Source organism: Xenopus tropicalis, chromosome 3, assembly GCF_000004195.4.
Source record: "Xenopus tropicalis strain Nigerian chromosome 3, UCB_Xtro_10.0, whole genome shotgun sequence".
Taxonomy (NCBI): Eukaryota; Metazoa; Chordata; class Amphibia; order Anura; family Pipidae; genus Xenopus; species Xenopus tropicalis.
The window spans coordinates 133,434,984-133,446,192 of record NC_030679.2 but is presented as its reverse complement, the minus strand read 5'-3'; the positions used below and the strand labels follow the sequence as shown (position 1 = coordinate 133,446,192).

Below are 11,209 nucleotides of genomic sequence, written 5' to 3'. Positions count from 1 at the left end.
AGGACCTGTTATCCAGAATGCTCGGGTCCAAGGGTATTCTGGATAAGGGGTATTTCTGTAATTTGGATCTCCATACCTTAAATCTTCTAAAAAATCAATAAACCATTAAATAAACCCAATAGGGCTGTTCTGCCCCCAATAAGGGGTAATTATATCTTAGTTGGGATCAAGTACAGGTACTGTTTTATTATTACAGAAAAAAGGGAATCATTTAACCATTAAATAAACCCAATAGGGCTGTTCTGCCCCAATAAGGGGTAATTATATCTTAGTTGGGATCAAGTACAGGTACTGTTTTATTATTACAGAAAAAAGGGAATCATTTAACCATTAAATAAACCCAATAGGGCTGTTCTGCCCCCAATAAGGGGTAATTATATCTTAGTTGGGATCAAGTACAGGTACTGTTTTATTATTACAGAGAAAAGGGAATAATTTAACCATTAAATAAACCCAATAGGGCTGTTCTGCCCCCAATAAGGGGTAATTATATCTTAGTTGGGGTGAGGTACAAGGTACTGTTTTATTATTACAGAGAAAAAGGAAATCAGTTTTAAAATTCTGAATTATTTGATTAAAATGGAGTCTATGGGAGACAGGCTTTCTCTAATTCGGAGCTTTCTGGATAATGGGTTTCTGGATAAGGGGTCCAATACCTGTATACTAAGAAGCTGCTCATAAAACCTATATTTATGGCTCCAAAACTAAACACAGCATGTCAGTTATTTCTCACAGATTGCTTTATACTGATAGGTGCAATCAAGATCATTCCACTTTTCTCCACGCCACAGTAGAACACAGTCTTGACTTCCATAATTATTATTTGGCTGATTATTGGCCCAGAATCTGCAGAAGAATTGCAAACTGAGTTAAACTGGGAACTGCAGGTTTAGGTGTCGCACAAAGATTGTTGTTACGAGTCACGTTGTCCCCATTGCAGTATAAAACTGACAGAAAGCAGAGAAATATAGCAAAAACATAAAAGAGAATTTGAATGTTGCACAAGGTGGGGGGGTAGGACGCCTACGTGCCCCCTATTACACTCCCCTTTTGAGTCCAACGCAACCTCACACAGTCTGGGCTCAATTCTAAGTGAAGGTCACAAGGTTAGAGGCCTGTAGCTGTTCACATACTGTCACACACAGTGAGAAAAGTCCAAAAAACTACCTATTGTGCCTTTTTTGCACACTGTGTGGGACATTTGAATGACCCCTATAATCTGGCAGAAATAGAAAAAAATATACCTAGGGGCTGAATTAATAAAATATTTTCGTGAAACAAAAAACAATGAGGGTATTAACTTCTCCTACAAAATCGGTCAAAATTGCTTAGTGCATGTGCCCCCTAGTGGATATGTCACGATATACATCAGATTGTATGAGCAAATCAGAAAAGATTGAAAACTTGCAAATGTAAAGTGAAATGTACTCTCTAACTATATAGATCAAGAACAATAAACAGCATAAATAGGAAATTTATTATGTGAAAATGCTAAATTCATTAGAACAGTGAAAATCAATGTGACCAAAACCTATATATTAATTCCAGCACAAACGTGTTAAATGCTAATTAGCACACACTTTCTCTCCCCCATTCTTGCCTTTCACTGGTATGGGTGATGGGGTGCCCAGGGGCATGGATCTCAGGGGGGCAGTGTGTATGGGTGACTGAGCCTCTGGGTGTGGGTGCTGGGGGCACAGATATCTATGGTTAAATTACTGCCTCTATTCCTTTTCCTTTCTTTGCCACATCCCTGTGCCCCTCCACTTACTCCTTCCTTCTCGTCTCTGTTCCCCTCCACTTACATCCACTCCCCTCTCATTCCCAATCCCTTCTACCCCACCCACCCATCCCAGTAAGTAGCAGTAAGTGTGGCAGTAAGTCACTGAGTGCTGTGGCAGTCAGAAGGTGAGTAGCTGAGTGGCTGCTGCTGGCAGAAAGAAGATGCACAAGCTGGAGATTTGGGAAGATGCACTGTTCCTGCAATCATTTACAAGCCCTTTGTAATGATATAATTTATAATTTGGGCCACAGGGAAATGGGAAAATTGGGATAATGTACCCCCTACTGTAATGTATAAGGACCACAGAATTCCTTGGTAAATTGTAATTCATAAGGGAAGTCACCAAGGAGTACTGTGATCATATAAAGGCGCAAGACCATAGGCCAAGTTATATATAGTCTTATATAGGCCATGTAACGCCGCTCTGCCAATCCCTGCACTGGTTTCCCCTACCATCCAGGATAAAATTCAAACTAATGACTCTCACATTTAAAGCAGTTCATAACTCTGCCCCACCCTACATCTCTGAACTCATCTCTAGGTACCATCCAACCCGCTTGTTACGCTCTTCTACTGACCTGCTCCTCAACTCCTCTCTCATTCCCTCCTCACACACTCACATTCAAGACTTTGCAAGGGCTGCCCCCCTTCTCTGGAATTCACTCCCACACACTGTCAGACTTTCTCCCAATCTCTCTGCCTTCAAGAGATCTCTAAAAACACATTTATTTAGAGAGGCTTACCCTAATCTAGTTTAGCAATACCCTGTGCCCCACCTCTCACAACTCTGGTCATGCCCATTCCCACACCTTGTGTCTCAACCCTTTCTCCTTGTAGATTGTAAGCTCTTTTGGGCAGGGCTCTCTTCACCTCTTGTATCGGTTATTGATTGCTTTATATGTTACTCTGTATGTCCAATGTATGTAACCCACTTATTGTACAGCGCTGCGGGATATGTTGGCGCTTTATAAATAAATGTTAATAATAAAATATCCTTTTAGTAGGGGCCGCATTATTCATTATAATCTACAGGGGTTTGTGGGGGAATCATTAACCTTCTCTCCTGACCTGCATAAATATTTCCCTACCTTTGTTCACCTCAACTGTCTTTTTCTCCCCTTCTGTCTCCATTTACTTGCCCTTCTGGTGCCCATTTCTCTGCACTTATCTGTCCCCATTTTCTTCCCCACCCTCCCCTGTCTGCTTGCCCTCCTCTGTGGTCATTTCTCTGTAATTATCTGTCTCTATTTGCCCTCCTCCCGCCGACAGACAGCAAAAAAGTAGTGGGAGGTGGGTGGGAACAAGATGACAGACATTAGTATTAGTGGGTTTTATTCACCAAGCATCATATTTTTCAACTCTCAATAAAACTTTCATGAAAATAGAAGCTTTTCACTGATGGCCAGGGACAGATTCTTACCCATCTGATAAATTATGGAGTGTTCCATCCACCCATCTCAACACATTTTTATCATCCTTATCCCTTGTGAGGCCGATCCAAAAGAATGATCTGTCAGTAATATTTTCAAGGAATATCTAGGGAAGCAGAAGACACATCTCATTACAAGACGCAGATATACTACATACTAACATATGCCAGAGATAATTACTCCCTTTAGTTTGCACTACATTGACTGGTAGTACAGTACAGAATATTTAATTGATTATATTTAGAAAGTTTCTTATTTCAGTGTGATGATGCTTATATTAAATTTTAATTTTTACGACAGATCCCCTTTAAATAATATCAGTGCTGAAATTAACTGCTTCCCCTGCGTTATTCACAACTCAGATTGAGGCTGTAAACTGCTGTATTGTTGATACTTGTAAGGCCCTGCATTATCCACACCTTTACGACCCTTTATTGTTCACAACACAGGCCAAGACTGTAAGCACCCACATTGTTCAACTGGTCACACCTTAGAGAGACTGTAGGAACAGCGCTGACATTGTGTCACTGTATGTACTGCTGTGGTCATCTTGGAGTTGTCATGGTCAGTTACTTGTTTAGTCAGGATAAGTTTTCCTGTATCCTTCCCTACTCAGCCTGCCCTGCCCTATCCTGCCTTTGGTTGCCATACTCTGCCTTCCAATGCTACCTGTGTGTGCCATACTCTGCTTTCCATATGCTACCTGTGTGTGCCATACTCTGCCTTTCATATGCTGCCTGTGTGTGCCATACTCTGCCTGCCCTATACTGCCTTGGTGTGCCATACTCTGCCAACCCTATGCTGCTTGTGTGTGACATATTCTGCCTGCCCTATGCTGCCTGTGTGCCATACTCTGCCTGCCCTACCCTGCCTGTGTGTGCCATACTCTGCCTGCCCTATGATGCCTGTATGTGCCATACTCTGCCTGCCCTATGTGGTGTGTGTGTGTACCATACTCTGCCTTCCCTATGCTGCCTGTGTGTGCCACACTCTGCCTGCCCTATGCTTCCTGTGTGTGCCACACTCTGCCTGCCCTATGCTGCCTGTGTGTTCCATACTCTGCCTGCCCTATGCTGCCTGTGTGTGCCATACTCTGCCTGCCCTATGCTGCCTGTATGTGCTACACTCTGCCTGTCCTATGCTGCCTTGGTGTGCCATACTCTGCCTGCCCTATGCTGCCTGTGTGTGCTATTATCTGCCTGCCCTATGCTGCCTGTGTGTGACATACTCTGCCTGCCCTATGCTGCCTGTGTGTTCCATACTCTGCCTGCCCTATTCTGCATGCGTGTGCTATTCTTAGCCTGCCCTATGCTGCCTGTGTGTGTCATACTCTGCCTGCCCTATGCTGCCTGTGTGTGCCATACGCTGCCTGCCCTATGCTGCATGTGTGTGACATACTCTGCCTGCCCTATTCTGCATGCGTGTGCTATTCCTAGCCTTCCCTATGCTGCCTGTGTGTGTCATACTCTGCCTGCCCTTTGCTGCCTGTGTGTGCCATACGCTGCCTGCCCTATGCTGCCTGTGTGTTCCATACTCTGCCTGCCCTATTCTGCATGCGTGTGCTATTTTTAGCCTGCCCTGTGCTGCCTGTGTGTGTCATACTCTGCCTGCCCTATGCTGCCTGTGTGTGCCATACGCTGCCTGCCCTATGCTGCCTGTGTGTGACATACTCTGCCTGCCCTATGCTGCCTGTGTGTTCCATACTCTGCCTGCCCTATGCTGCATGCGTGTGCTATTCTTTGCCTGCCCTATGCTGCCTGTGTGTGTCATACTCTGCCTGCCCTATGCTGCCTGTGTGTGCCATACTCTGCCTGCCCTTTGCCCTATGCTGCATGTGTGTGCTATTCTCTGCCTGCCCTATGCTGCCTGTGTGTGACATATTCTGCCTGCCCTATGCTGCATGTGTGTGCTATTCTTTGCCTGCCCTATGCTGCCTGTGTGTGACATACTCTGCCTGCTCTATGCTGCCTGTGTGTGCTATTTTTGCCTGTCTTATGCTGCCTGTGTGTGTGCCATACTCTGCCTGTTGTATCTACCTGTAAGAGGTGAACCTGGTGGGCATTTGTTAGCATTTGGAAATAGTTGTTAGGGGGTCCCTGAGGTGTGTAATTACATGCTGGGCGTTTCTGTGCTATCCATAGGGGAGGAGGAGGCATATGGATTTAAGGGTGTGTCTTATATGACATAATATAATTCTTTCACATATAAATGTATGGTGATATTCCTGCAATGAGCACCAACCATTTGATGGGCTACGTTGATAAATTGTAAATGGAGCACAGAAACGTCCTTCCATTAAAATATCACTTTTATTCAGTCCATTAAAAACATCACAGAGTCAGGCACCTACAGCTTAATGTGTTTCATGGCTTCTCGCCACTTCATCAGAAGCTACCATTTTATGGGCTACAAAAGCATTTCATAGAAGGTGGGAATTGTTGAACATTGGAAGAATAATGAGCTCTATTAATTAAATAAAGATGAAGTGGAAGTTGTCAGGGCCCCAGACATTGGTTTCATATTGTTTTAATATATGGAAATTAGTGCTGGGCGGTATACCGGTAAAAACCGATCACCGGTTTTTTTTTGAAACCGATATGAATTTTCTACATACCGGTGTGCTGAATACTTCCGGGTGCGCGCGTGACGTCAGCGCGCACGTGACGTCAGCGCGCACGTGACGTCAGCGCGCACACTCTACAAAAGCGCCATCGCTAGGACGCATTCAGAGTCGGATACCAATGTGAGCTGTTGGGGGGTGCCTGGCCAGTAATTATATTTTATGTGAAGGGGATGGGGTTGTGTGGGGGGGGTTATATTTATGTGAAGGGGATGGGGGGGTGTTTGGGGTGGGGGTGGGTTATACTTATGTGAAGGGGATGGGGTTGTGTTTGGGGGGGGGGTGGGATGGGGTGGGGTGGGGGGTTATATTTATGTGAAGGGGATGGGGGGGTGTTTGGGGTGGGGTGGGGGGGGTGTGTGCGGATGGGGGGGTGTTTGGGGTGGGGGGGGGTGTGCGGATGGGGGGGTGTTTGGGGTGGGGGGGTGCGTGCGGATGGGGGGGTGTTTGGGGTGGGGGGGGTGCGTGCGGATGGGGGGGTGGGGGGGTTGCGTGCGGATGGGGGGGTGCATGCGGATGGGGGGTGGGGGGGCTGCGTGCGGATGGGGGGGTGTTTGGGGTGGCGGGGGGGGTGCGGGTGGCGGGTGTTTGGGGTGGTCACCTAATCATGCATGGGGAAAAAAAAATACCGTCAAATACCGTGATACCGATATAATTTTGAAAAATACCGTGATATAAATTTTTGGTCATACCGCCCAGCACTAATGGAAATAATATATTTTATTTATGGCAACATTTTTCAACCTTGATGAAGTAAATTTTATTGCATGGGTCCAAATGCATTGCTATGTGGTAGTAACTTTGTACCTTGATCCCAGGTATAGGATCCCTTATCCAGAAAGCTCTGAATTGTAGGATGCCCATCTGCCATAGAGTCCATTTTTAAGCAAATATTTCATATTTTAAAAATGATTTTTTTGATTTCTTTTACTCTATAATAATAAAATGGTGCCTTGTACTTGAGCCCAGCTAAGCTGCATGAATTTGTATTGGTGGCAAAGCAATCCTATTGGGTTTAATTTATGTGAAATTATTTTAGCAGGTGTGGTATTTAAATTACAGAAAGATTCAAATGGAACTTAGATATCTTCACTATAACGTAACCAGATACCTATCAGTGGCATAACTCGATGGGCCGCCTGTTAAGATATTCAATCATATATGTGCTCCCGTACAGATCTCACACTGATCTGGTGTCATGTGACTCAATGTCTGTTTGTTAATGCAGAAGTGTTAATAAAGTTGAGACTTTCTGAAGGAAGAGAAGCCTGGTGTCTGTGTGTAGTTTCACCTCTGTCTAAAAGAAAGCTGAATGCTCAAATATCACATACCGGTTATCCTGTCTCCTTATCAGAATGGCAACACCGCCCCATGAAAAATCCTTGAGGGGGTTGGGCACACAGTGATAACTACCCAGAACTCTGCCCCCGCCCACTCCCTACCCCCTGCTAGCATCCCCCACCCTCTCCCTACCCCCTGCTAGCATCCCCTGCCCACTCCCTACCCCCTGCTAGTATCCCTGCCCACTCCCTACCCCCTGCTAGCATCCCCTGCCCACTCCCTACCCCCTGCTAGTATCCCTGCCCACTCCCTACCCCCTGCTAGCATCCCCTGACCACTCCCTACCCCCTGCTAGTATCCCCGCCCACTCCCTACCCCCTGCTAGTATCCCTGCCCACTCCCTACCCCCTGCTAGCATCCCCTGCCCACTCCCTACCCCCTGCTAGTATCCCCGCCCACTCCCTACCCCCTGCTAGCATCCCCTGCCCACTCCCTACCCCCTGCTAGTATCCCCGCCCACTCCCTACCCCCTGCTAGCATCCCCTGCCCACTCCCTACCCCCTGCTAGTATCCCCGCCCACTCCCTACCCCCTGCTAGTATCCCTGCCCACTCCCTACCCCCTGCTAGCATCCCCTGCCCACTCCCTACCCCCTGCTAGTATCCCTGCCCACTCCCTACCCCCTGCTAGTATCCCTGCCCACTCCCTACCCCCTGCTAGCATCCCCTGCCCACTCCCTACCCCCTGCTAGTATCCCCGCCCACTCCCTACCCCCTGCTAGCATCCCCTGCCCACTCCCTACCCCCTGCTAGTATCCCTGCCCACTCCCTACCCCATGCTAGCATCCCCTGCCCACTCCCTACCCCCTGGTAGCATCCCCTGCCCACTCCCTACCCCCTGCTAGTATCCCTGCCCACTCCCTACCCCCTGCTAGCATCCCCTGCCCACTCCCTACCCCCTGCTAGTATCCCTGCCCACTCCCTACCCCCTGCTAGCATCCCCTGCCCACTCCCTACCCCCTGCTAGTATCCCCGCCCACTCCCTACCCCCTGCTAGTATCCCTGCCCACTCCCTACCCCCTGCTAGCATCCCCTGCCCACTCCCTACCCCCTGCTAGTATCCCCGCCCACTCCCTACCCCCTGCTAGCATCCCCTGCCCACTCCCTACCCCCTGCTAGTATCCCCGCCCACTCCCTACCCCCTGCTAGCATCCCCTGCCCACTCCCTACCCCCTGCTAGTATCCCCACCCACTCCCTACCCCTGCTAGCATCCCCTGCCCACTCCCTACCCCCTGCTAGTATCCCTGCCCACTCCCTACCCTCTGCTAGCATCCCCCGCCCACTCCCTACCCCCTGGTAGCATCCCCCGCCCACTCCCTACCCCCTGCTAGCATCCCCCCCACTCCCTAACCCCTGCTTTTATCCCCGCCCACTCCCTACCCCCTGCTACCATCCCCCGCCCACTCCCTACCCCCTGCTAGCATCCCCCGCCCACCTGCTCCCCCCGCTCTCTGGCCATAGGTCAGAGAGCAGCTGGGGAGGGGAGATTTATATCACTATAAAAATACAGACCCTATAGTCCGGGACCCTGGGCCGCCCATACATGTGGTCTGCTTCCTCTATAGTTACGCCAGTGATGCCTATAGTGAATGGAGTCAGCTATCTTGTATATATAGTAAGTGCCTCACCTGTTCCCTCTCACTCTTGATAATAACCAGGTCACTGTTCATTGATTTACAAAAGCCCCGGGCCTCTGTCCAGTTCTTCTCAGTTGTAACAATATAATAACAGCTTCCATCAAATCCTTTCCAGCCAGAATCACACTGACGTATCTCTGAAAGGGAAGACAGAGTTTGGGTCTGTACAAGTGAACATAGAGGTTCTGCCTGATGCCTGTGCTGCACTGTAACTTCCACCTTAGTCATTTATAGTCACTCCTTGCACTGAGCTTGTATGGAGATTGAATGTGGAGATTAAAGGTATGGGCCATTGAGTGTTGGAATTCTAATAAACATTACAAATAATTCACATAAGTTCTTTTTGGTTTTGAAAACAAGTTTATGGAGAAAAAGATCACAACTATATAAAAGTTATAATAAATAAGAGAATTAAAGGAACAGTAACACCAAAGTGATTAAAATATAATGTACTGTTGCCCTGCACTGGTAAAAGTTGTGCGTTTACCTCAGAAACACTACTATAGTTTATATAAATGAGCTAATGTGCAGCCATGGGGGCAGCCATTCAAATTAAAATAGGCTAAATAGCACAGGTTACATAGCAAAAAAAAGTTAAGCTTTGTAGAATACAATGGTGTTTTACAGAGTTTATCTGTCATCTGCTATGTAACCTGTGTCATTTCCCCTGTTTTTCATCTTAAAAAGCTTCCAATCCCCAAACCAAGGGTATTAATGTGAACTTGATCCTCCCATTGCTGCTTGGTTCTTCCTTTCTTCTGGGAAAGCTTTCCATTAGATGCTGCAGCCTAAACAAACTATAGGCCTGTTAGTCTGACATCAATGGTAGCAAAGCTATTGGATGGAGAAATAAGGGATAGAGTACATGAGTACCTTACAAATCATAATAATATAAGTTTGTGCCCAGCATGGTTTTATGCATAACAGATCTTGGCAGACTAATTTAGTCGCCTTTTAGGATGAGGTGAGCAGGAACCTCGACACCGGGATGGCAGTTGATGTCTAATTGAACTTTGCTAAATCATTTGATACAGTACCTCACAGAAAGTTAATGATAACATTGAGGAATATTTGTAATTGGATGGAGAACTGGCAGTGTAGATCTAGAGCCCAGTTAGGGGCCATGGTGCCTAACAGACAGATATTTCCAGAACAGAGGCCAAAAGGCATAATATGTACAATATCTTAAACCTACTGTAGCTATTTTTTTATTTCCTTGGAAAGATACCATACCACAGTTATATAATGCCCTGCTGGTCACTATTCTACCGTTCTAGATCACTTTTCTGCTTGGCTACCACACTTTTAAGCTTTCTCAATAGTTAAACAACTGTACTTCTCATCTTTACTCTCTTGTCTAGTTCTCGTACCAACTATCACCCAGTCTTGTTACCATTTTTTACTCTCTAACTCCTTTTACCTTTTCGTATTGCCTGTAAGATAACCTCTGATATACGGGAATCTGAAAAGAGATATAAAGGTAAAACCATCCATTTTTAGACCTACAGATTTTCAGTCTCCTGAAAATAATATGTTTTTTAGTATAGATAAATGCAAATGATGGAGCATGAAATGGAGAAAAGTTGCACCTTTAAAACATCATACATGAAGTGCTTGAATCTGCCTCAAGAGCATATAGAAGTCAGATTCACAAAGGATCTCTCTTTTTAACAATGCCTTATTTAATCAGCAAGGGAATTGCTTACCCAGTGTCTGGTTTATAGTTGTGATTTGTGTTAGAAGGTTGGTTTTCAACTTATCTACAAACAAAACATTAAGGTTGAGGAGACTGCCTCATACAGATACAAATAAACAAAAGGAATTCTGGGAATGAATTCCAAACAAGCTCCAAAAAAATCCCATTTACATGGGTTTATCCTATAGGCTACAGCTCACCCACTGGGGTTTTAAAGCAGAAGCCGGGATAATAGCAGATCAGAAAGCCTACAGAAATCAGTAGCATATTTCAAAGTTATATAAATATGAATATTTTGTATATGGGCGTATGTATGGTTCTACATGTCCAGAATTCTTATCTTTACTGCAGATCCTGGACTTTAGATGACCCATTGGGGTGACTAGAATGGCCAAGTAAACAATATTAAGTATCAGCATGTAACTAATTGTTAAGAAAGTGGGTTTCTTCCATAATTTGTTCATAAAAAGACCAATATGTCTTGACTAAACTGTAATAATTAGTGCAGTCAGTCTCTTTGAGCCTTTCTCTGATGTTAGCAATAACTTTAAAGAGATTTCCCTCCCCTAATTGAATCTGCGGTGGGTCATTCAGTTTCAGTTTACTCCAGAACCCGCTGCTTTGAAATTCTATTACAGCGTATTATTTCACTTGCAATTCTGCCTCTTGCCTACCTGAAATGGATGCCTCCTAGTTGCTAGGT

General features: G+C 46.0%; 1 long non-coding RNA gene across 1 annotated transcript; it reads right to left on the bottom strand.

The window, feature by feature from the left end:
• Window positions 1-784: 784 nt before the first annotated feature.
• On the bottom strand, window positions 785-8,932 carry LOC116409801. The gene is made up of 3 exons (XR_004222081.1): window positions 8,802-8,932; window positions 3,204-3,319; window positions 785-846 (listed from the first exon to the last, which is right to left on the bottom strand). It is a non-coding gene; the product is annotated as an uncharacterized LOC116409801 (long non-coding RNA).
• Window positions 8,933-11,209: the final 2,277 nt, after the last annotated feature.